Raw genomic sequence first — 15077 nt, 5'->3', positions numbered from 1 at the left:
CCTCTACTCTAATCTAGCTATTCTTTGTATTAAATAAATAAGAGCATTAAGTAGGATATACTATGTGCTTTAAAAAAGTAAAATGTTCAGATCCTGCCTTAACAGTACTGACAAGAAACCCTCTACCAGACTGATGATCCTACATATAACTATAAAAAACATCTGAAGGCACTGGATAATGACCAAAAGAAGGCAAATTCTATAGCAAGCAACATTTGGAAAAAGGAAACAGCAATGAGAAAATTTCCCATTTTATCAGCTTCTTTTCTGAGGGCAAGCCTAAGTCTGTGCCATGCAGGATAGCCAAAACTCCAACAGAAAACTTTAGGACTGCTGGCCTGGACAACCAGAAGAAAGACCCAGGGCAACCACTGCAAAAGGAAAAGGAGAAGGGAATCCTGGAAGAGTCAGAAGAGGGAGCTAAAATTCTGTACGTAAACGCTATTCAAATCTCTGGCTGAATCCTACATCATGTATATAAAGGGACAGACTCCAAATAGCTAAGGATTAAAAAACTTCAACTAATATTACAACCACCCCCAAAGAGATAGGATTTTTACAATTTTAATTCAACTATGTTAATCTCCTGCTAAAACAAATGAATAAACAAAAAAAATCAACATTCTTCAGAGGAATATAACAGAATCCAGAGGATTCAAAACATGACATCCACCATGTACAGAATGAAATCCAAAATTATTAGATATACAACAAAACATGAAAAATGTGAACCAATTGCACAAAATAGGCAACAAAGACTAACCCTGAGATGAGCCAGATGTTAGAATCAGCAAGCAAGGATTTTAAAGTAGTAAGTATAACTATGCTTGTACTGAATATAAAGCCAAGAAATCTCAGTAGAAAAACTAGAAAATAAAAAAATAGAAATTCTATAACTAAAAAACATAATATCTAAAAATCAAAATTATGCTAAATGAGACTAAAAGCAGATTGATAACACCAGAGAAAAAAATCTGTGCACTTGAAAATATATCAAATGAAATTATTCGACTTGAAGAAATAAGAGGAAAATGATTGCTAATGAAAAGAAAAACAGATCTTGTGGGATCTGTGTGACAATATTCAAATGTCTAACATGTTTATTTATTCATTTAGATCTGTGATCCATTTGGAGTTTACTCTTGTATATGGTGCGGTATATTTTTTTATTTTCTTCCAAATCATTATGCATTTACACTTAAATCATTTTTTAAAAGACTATCTTTGCTTCAGTGATATCACTTTTATTATATACTAGATTTTTATATGTAATTAGCTATATTTCTGGACTTTCTGTTCTATTCCTTTTCTTTGTCTATTTATATTGCCACCCAGGTCCCATTCTGACACCATGATGTGGGGCAGGCAGCTTTCAAATGGAGACCTTTTATTGTGATAACCTCGGCCACTATAATTATGTGTATAAACTGTTTAAGACCAAATTTGTTCTAAATTGTTTAAGACCAAAATATGATTAATTGTTCTAAATTGTTTAAGACCAAATTTGTTCTAAATTGTTTAAGACCAAAATATGATTAATTGTTCTAAATTGTTTAAGACCAAAATATGATTCTGGAAATTAGTTTTCACTTAGCTAGTAGAAATGTAGAGTAACAAAAAATAAGGAAATTAAAAGTTAGTTTAAACTCTAACAACAAAACTCTAAGAGCTTTAAAAAAAAAAATCTTTAAGCTCATTTCTTAGTGGTTAAAAAAATAAAATTTTTGTTAAAAAAGTTTTTACTAAAAAAAAACTTTTGGACAAAATATGTAACTGTGGGTTACAGATAAGGTGAATTTTGGTGAAATCATGTTTTTGCTGTATCTTAAAAATGAAATGTATCTGCTATTAATATACCCAAAGTTATAGAAGTATTACGTTAAAAATAAATAATTATTCATGTAATGGTATCCTCAAACAAGTTATTTCCTCTCTGGGTGTAAGGATTACATAATAGTACCTGACTGACTGTGAGATAGCAGGCAAGTGATTTGGTGGGGAGGCAGACGCTGAGAAAGAAGTAACTGAGGGATGCGCTAATCTGAATGAAAGAGTAAATTCTGAATCAGAAGCGTATGAAATGTGTTTCCCCCATACCATAGCTAATCCATTAAAGAGCAGCATTCTGATTTTGAAAGACCTTTAAAATATTTAGGCTAGCATAAGGATTGCTCAAGTTCCAATACATTGCTTTTATATAGAAAGCTAAATAATAATCTCAGCAAATATTCATGTCTTCTCTACGGAAAAACCCTCAGCAGCCAAATACATGACCTTCACTAGTTTGCTATTAACAGGAAAATCATATCACCTATGATCCAAGCCTTTGGAGAATAAAAGGGCATTTTTTGAGACTCAAGTAGGGCACTAAAACATACGGACGACAGGCCTAAATTGGCATTGTCCCAAATAAACCAGACAGTACGATCCCTCTATCTATCGTGATCATAACAAGGCTGGACACTACAATTAAAGGCCTTCTGTAAAATCCTATCTGCCCCACCCATTCCCAAAGAATCAACTTTTCCAAACTTTAATCTTCCCAACTTACCCAATTCATTAAATAACTCAATTATCTCCAAACAGATCTCGTGGTTTTCCCTGACGAAAATTCCACTAAAGAAAACAAATGTCTGCCACCCTCCAAAAACATCTTATTTATTATTCACTGTATGTCTTCATACAAGCAACCTATTCCATTCTCAAATATTCTCCTATAAATGTTGCTAGTGTGGCTCAATGAACTATGATAGTAATAGCATATCTATAAGTCACCCATGATGTCAAATTTAAAGAAATTAATGAGTTTTAAAATATCACTATATAAGCCACCAGGACTCCTCCCCCGCCCTGCCCAATGTCTTAATGTTCATTATTTTAATCCTGATGTTGTAGGCCTCGTAATCTTGCTTATAGGCTACAAGAAGAAAAAAATGACTCTGGAGAGAATACATGGGCAAAAGACAGCAAACGAAAACACAGGCAAAAGAATGCTATTCAAGGCTGTTATAAAGGACCACACAGTGCAGATTAAAATGAATTAAGCTGCTGACTTCTAAGCTGTCATGAGAATTACTTTACACAATTTTGAGTAAAACTCACATCCTAGACATATGAAAAACCCCATTTACTTCATTAAGTAACTTAAATTACATATTTGAAGAATCTCCATCAAGGAAAAAATAACAAATCAGAGTTAAGAGATTTCCTACCTTGACCAAACAAAAATGGTCAAAGAAACTACACTAAAATTTAAGATGTTAATTTGTCCTTATTCTTTGAATAAATATGTTTCTGATAAATCACTCTAGAAATCTCTAGAGTACGAAAGCCAATTTGGAGATATATCATAAGCAAAGAAACATTTGATAAAAAATGTGGCACTCTAGAACACACAATATATAAGCAATAAATGGACAGCAAGATGTCCTATTATACCAGATAAATGATTTCAATATCTATAAAATAGGAAGAATCACTATAACATCCCTACATAAAATGAATTACTATCCTCAAGAACCAATTTGTCAAGTTTCTTAATTGGCTAATAAGTTCTAAATACATGTAATCAAAACAAATATCCTAATATTTTATCTTTCAAAAAATACAATACTTCGAATAGTCTCTATGTAGAGATCTATAGTTTACCATAAAATAAAACTAATTGAAATTAAATTTAAAAATTATATCTGGAATAAATTAACAAGGATTCCATATCAGGATGACATTTGAACATAGACATTTACTTTCACCCCCAACCAAAATCCAGTTAAAACCATAATAAAAATGGGCATTTTTTAAAAGGACCTACACTCTAAAGAAACAGATAACACTTTAAAAGGGAAGTATCCCATTGGTGAAATGGTAGGGAAAGAAAACTAGAAAACAAGGTGCTGAAGCTCAGGGCTCTATAAAAACAAGGTAGCATCAAAAGATCCGAAAAGAGACCTAGCTTTGTTCATAAAGTTTCCCATTTATTAAAGAAACTCTGTCTCACCGAATTAATAATAATAGTAAGCGCCATTTAAGAAACCTTGTAAGTTATCCAAAAAAACTTTCGGGGCATACAGAGAACTGTTACTGATGATCAGGAAAATCTTTCACATTATCAAAAACAATGAAAAAAGAGGTTAGAGCACTCCTGGCTGGAAACCCGCCCCTCCCTTTGGGGCGTACTATCTTTTCTCTCTTTACCTCCTAAATTCCACAGGGCTGCAGCCTTCCCTCATATGGCCTGTCTTCTTTTAAAATGCACTTTCAGTAAATCTTACTTTTTCTCAACAAACAAACAACACACAAACAAGCAACAACAACAACAACAACAAAAGAGTCCAACATCCATACAAAGCAACTGTAAGGAAAAGAAATAAAGAATCAGATTTTTCAGGTGATACAATTATGCCCTGCAAAAAAAAAAAAAACATGAAGTAGAGGAGACTACAACATAACATTCCAACATTAATTAAACATAGCATATGATAAGAGACAGGTGTTAGTGATAAAAGATCCAAGAAAAATAAACTTTTAACAAATAAAACTAGTAGAAAGGATCAGAAAAAGTAATAAAGAGGCAGAAAATGAACATCCAACCTGAGGCTCCAGAAAAAGAAAAAACAAGGTAAGAGAACTATTACAATCATAATCCAAGAACACTTTTGGAACTAAAAGAATATACATGTAGAAAGGGTCCACTGTGTATCTGGGGAAATGGATTAACTTCAGTTAACTCTGAAATATATCCTGATGAAGTTACTGCACATTACACAAAAGGAAGAATACTCTCTGATCAAGTCACCAACAAAGAAAGAAAGTCAAATTGGCATTAGTCTTCTCAACTGAAAGATACACAGCAAAATGATGGTTTTCATTTTCCTTGAGAGCTCAATGGAAGGGGAGGCAGAAGTATTCACAACGGTACATCTACTCAAGCTATCCAAGTATCAAAGCTACAGGGAAAAAAGTGATCAAAGTACTAATTAACGTTAGACTCTAATAAGTTAAGGACTTGCTACAATTTCTAGATTAAGCACTCAAAGTAAAATTAAAAGAATGTTTAACAAGCCAATAGAGAAGAAAATGAAATATAATTAATCCAAAGAAGAAAGGAGGAAATAAAACTGGATTGGACAAATAGGAAACAAAGAATAAGATGGGAGCTTTAAAACCAGATATAATAGTAATCAATTAATCAATAAATAAACTAAATAATACAATCAAAAGAAAAAGATTGTCAGACTGAAAAAAAGGAAACTATAGACAGCTTTCAAAATGAACACATTAAATATAAAAACAAAGAAAGTTTTAAAGTAAAAAATGGGGAAAGACATCATGCAAGCACTAATAAAAGGAAAGATGGTCAAACTATATCAATATCAAACAAAGTAGACTTCATGATGATAGGGTCACTCCAAAAAGAATATAAAACAAGCCTTAATTTGCATACTCTTAATAACTGAGCCTCAAAATATGTAAAGAAGTTGACAGAACTTGAAGTTAAACAGACAGACATCTGTGAACTCTCTCAGTAACTGATATAAGCAGGTTTTAAAAGAAAAAAAAAAACAAAGATATCAAAAATTTGAATGGTTAAATTCACCTTTTAACTGTATCCCAAAACTGTGTAACGTTCTTTTTTATCAAGTGTATTTGTAATACCTCCTAAAATAAACCTCATGATGGACCATAAAGCTAATCTTAACACATTTAAAAGATGAAAGGTGTTCAGATAATGCTCTGTCACTACAGTGGAATTAAACAAGAAAAAAAAAACAAAAGACAAGCCTCTAAATGTTTAAAAATAAAGTAATATATTTCGGTATAACCCATGGAAAAGATGAAACCACAATGGATATTTTTTAATTTGAACTGAATAAAAACTAAAACATGGCATATCAAAAATGTGTAAGCTATAGCTAAAGCACAGTAAAACAGAAAATTTATAGCATTAAATACACGTATGAGAAAAGAATACAATAAAATAAGTGATCTAACACCCATCTCAAGGAGTTAGAAAAAGAACAAAAAATTGTACTCGCAGAGGTAAAAGGAAAGAAATTTTTAAAAAGCAAAAATTAATGTATCAGAAGGTGAAGAAAGACAAAGTTGATTCTTTGAAAAGAATAATAAAGTTGATAAAGCCTTGGTGGAAATGACAAACAAATATTTAAAAATATACGCCCAACAACAACAATGCTATTTCACTGAGAAAAACACACATATTTTGAATTTTAACTAAGATGAATTGAGTGGATTAATATTCTTCAGCTTTGGTCACTAACTGACCCTACATCTGTTTTAGAGAAACGTCTAGATCAGTATAGTTGCCACATGTTCTAAAACTGTACAACCAAGGTAAACTGTCCTCACCAGAGGCACTGGATCAAGTTGTAAACAGGGATTGCTTATATGTTCCTAACCCAGTAACTGTCTATTTATAGTGCCCCAACTGAAATATTTATCAAAATTCCAGGAACATTTTCTTGGACCTATAACACATCAAGTTTTACAACTGAGTTATCAAAATTCGAAGCTGGTAAATAAAAATCAAAACCAAACTCTCATTTACTGTGATAGTTAATGCTCTAAAATATGCATAATAATATGCTTGCTTAGTGTATCTCTTATTTAGTAATATTATAGAGCATAACATTTAACCGTGTTATTACTAAGGATCTTCCACATGCTAAGAAACATGCTAGCTGTATTCATCTATTTTCTCTCTTTTAATCCTCTGGAGTTAAATAAAACATCTAATTGATATCATCTCCTCTTGCTGTTTTGGGGGACTTTCTTGCGTTGGGAGGAGGCTGGGTTGGGGTTCTTTGTTTTTTTGGTTTTGTTTGGGTATTGCTTTGAGAAAACTGAACTCTGAAAAGTTCAGAGGTCACAAAGCCAATGTGTGATAGAGCTGAAATTTGAACCCAGGTTTGTCCACATCCTTTCAACTACAGCACAATGCCAATAAGATCTGATAGCAGTATCATTTTCATATAAAATCTATAGAACAGAAAATAAATATATACACAGATTCATTTCTGAAATATTATTAAAAAATTTACCCATTATTACAAGTAGATCCAGTCAACTAAATATTTTGGAGTTCTGATCATGTCAATCTTCAAAAATTCCCAATCATCATCTCCAGTCCCATTCTTAAGATATTAAAAAGTAGAACTGGGAAGAGGGACAAAAAGCAAAAGAGAATGCAGAATGCCAGTACCTCCCCCCTTAAAAATCATATAACCCACCCACTATGCCAAAGGTTAAGTCATTTAGTCAAGTTCAAAGATCTTCAAAGACTTCTTAGATCCAGATAAACCCATATGTTACTAAAATTCTGTGAAAAAGCCATTACTTTCCAACTGCTTCTCATGTTCGAGATACAGAACACACAGATGCTTGGCATCACTCATCAGTCTTCCTAAATTTTCACACCAGATTATCAAGGTCCACCAGTAACTTTCCTATCTTAAAATCCTAGAAATGTCTTTATTCCACCAGTACCTGGCTCACTTGTTAAATCTGAAAGTAACCATAAAAGACGATTCGGTTACTGTACAATAAGTGTTAATTTGCTAATTTCTTCACAGGTAATCAATTAAAATGTAAAATATTGGATAAAATTAGTTGCACTAAATTTAACAGCTGCTCCATAAGCATAATTAGTTTCACAAGGGCCATATGTATTCTGAACAGAGACATAGTTGAAACAAATAGACAGATTTTAAGCAAGTTTGAGAAAATCTGCATTTAATTAGCAGGTGGGCACTATAACAGCATAACGTTTTTATACATTTATATTTATGAAGTGACAGAAGATCTAAAGGCTTTTTAAAATGGCGTTTATTGTTTGAATGGGAACTGTTTTGCTGCATGCTAAAGTGATTTAAATCCTTATAGCTCTGCTTTGAAAAAATCATAAATGGTGAAAGAAAACATGTGGAAAACTGTAAAACTAGAAAGAATTTGCGACAAAAAACAGATACACATACCATAACTAAAAGGAAACTACACTTAATTAAATGTACACTACATCTGGAATATCAGCCTAATAAAATGTGAAACTATTAATTTTCATTGTTCTAAAGGAAATGAGGTCAGTGTCATTTAATAATTCCTCCAATTACACTGGACTAACTCATTGGACTGTATGTTCTGGATACCATCTAATCTTAAAATGCTATATACTTTACAATATCCTTAAGTTAAACTTTTTAAATAAAGGAATTTAAATTACAAAGGAGTAGAAGAATAAAATCAGCAAATGAAATTCTTTAGCAGCTGGTAGCTACTGGCATTATATTTGAAACCTTATGACTTGGATGAGGTTTTTCATGGATGCCCATAATGAGTAAGAGATCACACTTGTTAGTTCTTATTAGCATTAAAATCATCACTTTAATTTAGAAGTCAAATACATAATTTTAAAAAGTAAAATGATGTTTCACTGGCCAGTAATTTCATTAGTAGGCTATAGTTACCATTTTTAATTTTTGCATGTATAAAAAATAAGTTCCTTTTTTCGAAGACAAAATGTTTTAAGAAGTAATTAACAGACTAATAGTATTTGTAAGAGAAAATGATAATTTTCCAAAATAAAATAGAACAATGAAGCAAATTCTTGCATTGTTTTTGTATGTATGAGGTACAGAGGAGAGTGCTTATCAACTAACTGAACCAGTACCTTAAAATTTTATTGTTTCTTCACCTAGCTAAATAATGTACTATTCCACTTAGGTATCAAAAACACTAAACTTAAAATTTTATTTAAATAATAAGGTCCATATACATAAATTTAAATTATTAAACATGAATTTTGATTTTAACATCTTATTTTTGTAAATAAAAAAATAACACACTTTCCGATTTGTAAAACTTAAATCTGTACATAAAAATTTTTGAGTTCATGGAATCCTTGCAGCAAAAAAAAATTTTAAATAACAAGTATGATGGTAAAATCAAACTCTGATAACTTTATTTTATAATTAACATTAATAATTGTGAAGTTGCATTGAAAAACTACAGACCACTCTGCCCCAAAATAATTAAAATTTTTAATTAAAAGTCAAAATGTTCCTTTAAAAGATTACTTCCTTATTCATAATATATAAAAACTAAAAGAAACAAAAAACCTACTATCCATTAATTATATAATAAATTCTATGATTATAAAGCTGGAAGAAAAACTTAAGACACAAAACAGTCTAAAGTTATTTACTAAAAAGGTTTGTAAAAATTATTTTTAAAAAGCCTCAGGTAACTTGCTGCAAACTTCATTCAATGCAACTACATATAACATAACTTAAATGGGCTGATAGTTTACAAATCAGATTGCGTTATACTGTCTTTAAGTAAGATTTCCAATTCCCTTGTTTTTTGCTGCTCTTCCAAATCTGTGAACAAGTCCTAAATTGCTTATGTCCATATTTTAAGTGCCCAACAAAGGCTTTAATGGTAATAAAAGAATCAGAGAAAGCTGGAAGCCTGGGGCATGAAACTTATCTCAATGGTCACCACATTTTATAAATGAAAAACAGGACCAGCATTTTTGTGTATTGGACTGTACACTCAAGCAAGAATACTTGAAATCAAGGCTTTTGTTAGTTGATTTCTTAATTTGGTGTGAGTAATTTAAAAATAATCCTCATGTTTTTTTCTTTCATATACCATATAACAGAAAGCAGAGATTTTAAAAAGAGAGAGTCTAAATCTTTTAAGGCATTGTTCCAAGATACAAGAAGAAACAAAGGCAAGGTAAAATTGCAGAGAAACATCTTAATAGTTAATTGAAAATTCAAAAATCATACTCTTTCCTAGATTCCCTGCTACCCTGCATGTTTCCAGAGTGATTTGAAGGTATTCTCAAATTCAAGTTCAAGAGGCAGTATAAATAATTGATTGTATACTACTGAAAATAGCATCAACAGGTAAAGAAAATAAATCTAAAAGTGGGGCCCCACCTCAGTAGCACCTAGAATATATGGATTTTTATCAACGTTAAAACCAAAAAGAAATCTTTAGGCTCATATTCAAACTTACAAATTATTATTTTACTTTTATAATTTTTATACACAATTCCTTTTTCCCCCCAAAGGTCCTTCATAAAAAGAAATGGCTTCAATACATAATTATGTCTATTTTAAGCTGACATTTTCTTTTTTTAACAAGACAAGCAAAAATATAACTTCCTAACTAAGTCGATGTTACAATGAATGCCCATAAGTTCACTGGAAGATAAACTTACACAGATAATACAAAGGTACTTCATTTTTTAAGCCATTATTCATTTCCCTTTTCACTACTGATTACGGAAAGAAGAGGTTACATATTTTAAAAAATAGCTTTGCAAGTGTCATTTAAAACATAGTTTATTCTCTTGAAAATAAGACAATAAAAACCAGTTTATTCTCTTAAAAAGTATTTTTCAAATCCTCAAAATATCACCCAGAGCTTTACTTACAGATAATTAAATAGAAAGTAAGCTACTTTCCTATCAAATTACTTACATTTACCTGTATTAATTCAGATTAAAGTGGAGGGACAACTAACAAGCTGATATAAAAGGAGAATAGAGAATAAACTTAAAAAGTAGAAATTGGGAACTATCAAATCAGGATAATGTGGGACCATACAGCCTACTATTCAAAAATGTACTTTATAGCATTACTATACAACTCAGTATATGCCATAATTGATATTTATAAAGGTCTCAATTCATCAGCAAGAAACAGACTATATAGACACATTTTTCTGGAAGTACTAGCCAATGCAATTAGAACAGACAAAACAACAAGGGTCATAAGGAGTGGAAACATAACTATCTCTATTTATAGATAATATACTTGAAAATCCTGGAGGAAAAATATAAAATTAACTCAAACCATTCAAAAACAATTTCAGAAATAATTCATTAAAATAATAGCTCAATTCAAAAAGAATTCAGCAAGGTAACAGGATAGAAAATTAACATTTAAAAATCAATAGCATTCATATATCCACAAATAACCAGAAAGAAGATATAATGGATGAAAACACTCTATTTGCAATAGCAATTTTAAAAAGTAAATATTTAGGAATAAGCAACAAAAAATGTTCAAAATCTAATTAAAAAAAAAAAAAAAAAACCTTACATTGCTCCTGAAACACATATAATTAACCTGGAACAAATGGAAAGACATTCCGTGTCATTGGTTAGGTTGTCTTAACGTCATTAAGGAGTCAGTTCTTAATTTAATTTACAAAATTAATGCAATTCTAATAAAAATTTCAATAAACACTACTTTGGAGCTAGAAAAGTTGAACCTAAATTTGTATGGAAAAATAAATGTCCAAGAATAGCTAAGAAAACAGTGCAAGCAAAGAACTCTCAAGAGGGGATAGCCCTACCAAATATTAAAACATGCTGCGATGCCTCTACAACTAGAACAGATTTATACTGGCATATAAATAGAGAAAGAAAAGGAATAGAACAGAAAGTCCAAAAATACAGTCAATTACATATAAAAATCTAGGATATGATAAAAGTGATATCACTGAAGTAAAGATACTTTCATAAACTGATTTAAGTGTTAACTGCATAATGATTTGGAAGGAAAAAAAAAATTCACCACATCATATACAAGAATAAACCCCAAATGCATCACAGATCTAAATGGTTAAATAAAACTCTAAAAAGCAGTACAAGAGTACATGGGTGAATTCTCCTATAACCTGGGAACAGTAAAAGGCTCTCTGATTGTGACCAAAATTCCATGAACAAGATTGCTAAATTTGACTCAAAGAAAATATTTGCAAATGTATCGCAAATAAATGGTGAATACTCCAATTAAAAATCAAGCCAGGGAAGAAAAAAAGCAAAACAAAATGAAATGTTGCTTTTAAGAAATATATAAAATATAAGGGCATAGAAAACATAGAAAATTTAATAAGAACAGAGAAAGATCTAGCAGGCAAACACTAACTAAAATATTCATATTGGACAAAATAGATTTTAAAACCAAAAGCATTTACTACAGCAGAGGACAGATATTTTATAATAATAATAATAATAATAATAATAATAATAATAATAATAATAGAAAAAGCTCAAGAGAATCACAATTCTGCATTTGTAGGCATACATAATAACATAGGTTCAAGAAACATTGATATAGAGCAAGGAGAAATTTTAACACACAAATCTCAATAACAGAACAAGCAGACAAAATGATCAGTAGGGCAACAGAATATCTGAAGAAGATTAATAAATTTAACCTAATCAGTATATAGACAACAATTCTACCAATAACTGAAAATATATACATTCTTTTAAGATACATACACAACATTTACAAAAACTGGCTATATGATGGATCACAAAGCAGTCTCAAAAAATATTGAAGGATTAAAAGTGTTTGAAATATGTTCTCTGAGCAAATGACTAAAATAAAATTATGCCAGAAAACAGTAACAGAAAGATAAACCTAGAAGGAAAAAAAAACATAAGTTTGGAAATTTCAAAACACACTTCTAAACAACCCATGGATCAAAGAAGACATCACAATGAAGACCAGAAAATATGCTTAATTGAATGATAACAATAATATACATGAAACTTATAGGACGCAGTTAAAGTTGTGTTTAGATACTGCCATTTGCGACAATACGAATAGATCTTGAGAGTATTATGCTAAGTGAAATAAGTCAGAAGAAAAAGGACAAGAATCATATGATCACATGTGGGATATAAAACAAAAAGTAACAAATGAACAAACAAAACAAACAAACAAAAAATAAACTCACAGAGAGAGACAACAGAATAGTGATTACCAGAGAGGAAGAGAAGTCGGGTGGGGGGAAGACGAAGAGGGTAAAGGGGGTCAAATACACGCCGAGGGAAGGAGACTCGGCTTTGGATGATGGGCACATGATAGAGTACACAAATGTTGTATTATAAGGTTGTACAGCTAAAATTTATGTTATTAACGAATATTATCCCAATAAATTTTTAAAAAGACTTCCACTTTAAAAAAAAGTTGTTTAGAGAAAATGTATAGCCTTAAATGGATATATTAGGGAGGTTAAAAAGACCAAAAACCAGTAGTTGAAGCTTGCATCTCAAGAATTAATTAAAAAATGAACAGCAAATTAAATCCAAAGAGAGAAAGAAAATAATAATTCATACAAAAATTAATGATTAGAAAATAAAGAGAAAGGTCAGTAAAACTAAAGTTAATGGTATAAAAAACTTTAAAAACTGATGAATCCTTGGTGACACTGATCAAGAAAAATAGAGAAAAGTCTCAAAGAAATACAATCAGAAATGGAAAAGGAAACATCACAATGGCATCTATGACGTTAAAAAGGTAAGGTGTTAGAAACAACTTCCTGTGAATAAATTTGAAAAATTAAATAAATGAACAAACTCCTGACACATATAAATATAGAAAATCTGATGTCAATTCTATCCATATGGATATACAGAGTCAATAAAATTCCAATCAAAATCTCAGAATTTTTTTTTTAAGAAATAAGCAAGTTGATTCTAAAAATTACATGGATATACAAATGGTCAAAATTAGCCAATCTACTTTTATGGAAAATAAACTCAGTCTTGATATCAAGACTTAATTTAATTAACAGTGTAGTACTGGCATAAGGATTGATAAACAGATCAATGGAACAGAATAGAGAATTCATAAGATCCGTGCACATATGGGCACTTGATTTGGAAAACAGCCCCAAAGAGTAGTTGAAAAAAGGAAAGTCAATGAGTTATACTGGGTCAACTGAATGATGATTTAACAAAAACAAAAACAAAAAAACTTCACATCATACATACCACACATAAAAATAAATTCCAGAATTAAATGTTAAAGGTAAAAACTATAAAGTTACTAAGAGATTTTCTTCATGGTGTTGGGTAGGCAACAATTTCTTTTAAAAAACAACTTAATTGAAAACTGAAAGGAAGGAAGATCAAAATATAAATAGATAAATAAATAATAAAAAGACATAAAAAGGCTAATCACAAAGGAAATTGTGATTAAAATAAGAAAGCCCTGATCATCAAAGACACCATAATAAAAGTAAAAAGACAAGCCAGAGAGAGTAGAAGAAGACACTTGAAATACATATTAAAAAAGAACTTATAACCAGAATACATTTTTTAAAACACTTATTAAAACTGCTACAAATCATTAAGAAACCAACCTCCTAATATAAAAAATGAATGAGGGATTTAAATAAGCACTTCATAATAGAGAATATAAATGCATAAAAATTTGCTCAACTTCATTGGTTAAAGGGAAATAAAATAAACACACAAAGAGATACTACTATATATCCACCAAAATTGTTAAGTTAAAACAATTGATAATATCAAATGCTGGTAGGGACATAGAGCACAGACAACTCTCAATCATACATGCCTGGTAGAAATTTAAATGAGTATAAAATACTTTGGAAAATAGTTTGGTACAAACTTGAACACACACATATTCTATGACCCAGCAATTTCATACCTGGGGGATGTGCACAGGCAAAAGAAACATGTAGAAAAATGTTTTTAGTACCATTCTTTATAATACCAAAAATGGAAACAATCCAGTAGCCCATTCTCAGTAAAGGAGATAAACTGTGGTATGTTATGGAATGATATACACTAATGAACTACAGCTACATGAAACGACATTAATGAATCCCATAAACAATGTTGAGCAAAAAAGCCAGACATAAAGGTTATGCATTGAATGAGTCCATTTATACAAAGTTCAAAAACAGGCAAAACTAACCTATGGATTTATAAATCAGTATATTGACTATCTTTGGCTATCATCTGCATATCTGAGGAATTAAAAAAGAGCAATATTTTAAGGGAGAAGAAACAGGGATTCAAGAGAATTCTTAATATTATATTTCTTGACCTCAGTAGTATTTAAACAGTTATGTTCTTTTAATGATAATTCATTGAGCAGGTAATTTATTGAACTTATAATTTATGCATTTTTATCTACTATTTGATATGAACAAAAAGCTTTAAGTAAGTAAATAAACTTCATCTATTTTACTGGTTTGGGACTCATCTTTCTGGAATATTT

General features: G+C 30.5%; 1 protein-coding gene across 1 annotated transcript in view; it reads right to left on the bottom strand.

Moving 5' to 3' along the window:
- Nucleotides 1-15077, bottom strand: part of RSRC1 (arginine and serine rich coiled-coil 1) — a 372620-nt gene that overhangs the window by 278291 nt on the left and 79252 nt on the right. The gene's annotated exons all lie outside the window — the stretch shown is intronic.

Source organism: Pteropus vampyrus, unplaced genomic scaffold (genome assembly GCF_000151845.1).
Source record: "Pteropus vampyrus isolate Shadow unplaced genomic scaffold, Pvam_2.0 Scaffold12, whole genome shotgun sequence".
NCBI lineage: Eukaryota > Metazoa > Chordata > Mammalia > Chiroptera > Pteropodidae > Pteropus > Pteropus vampyrus.
Note: the sequence above shows the minus strand (reverse complement) of the source record. Positions and strands in the feature narration are given on the sequence as shown.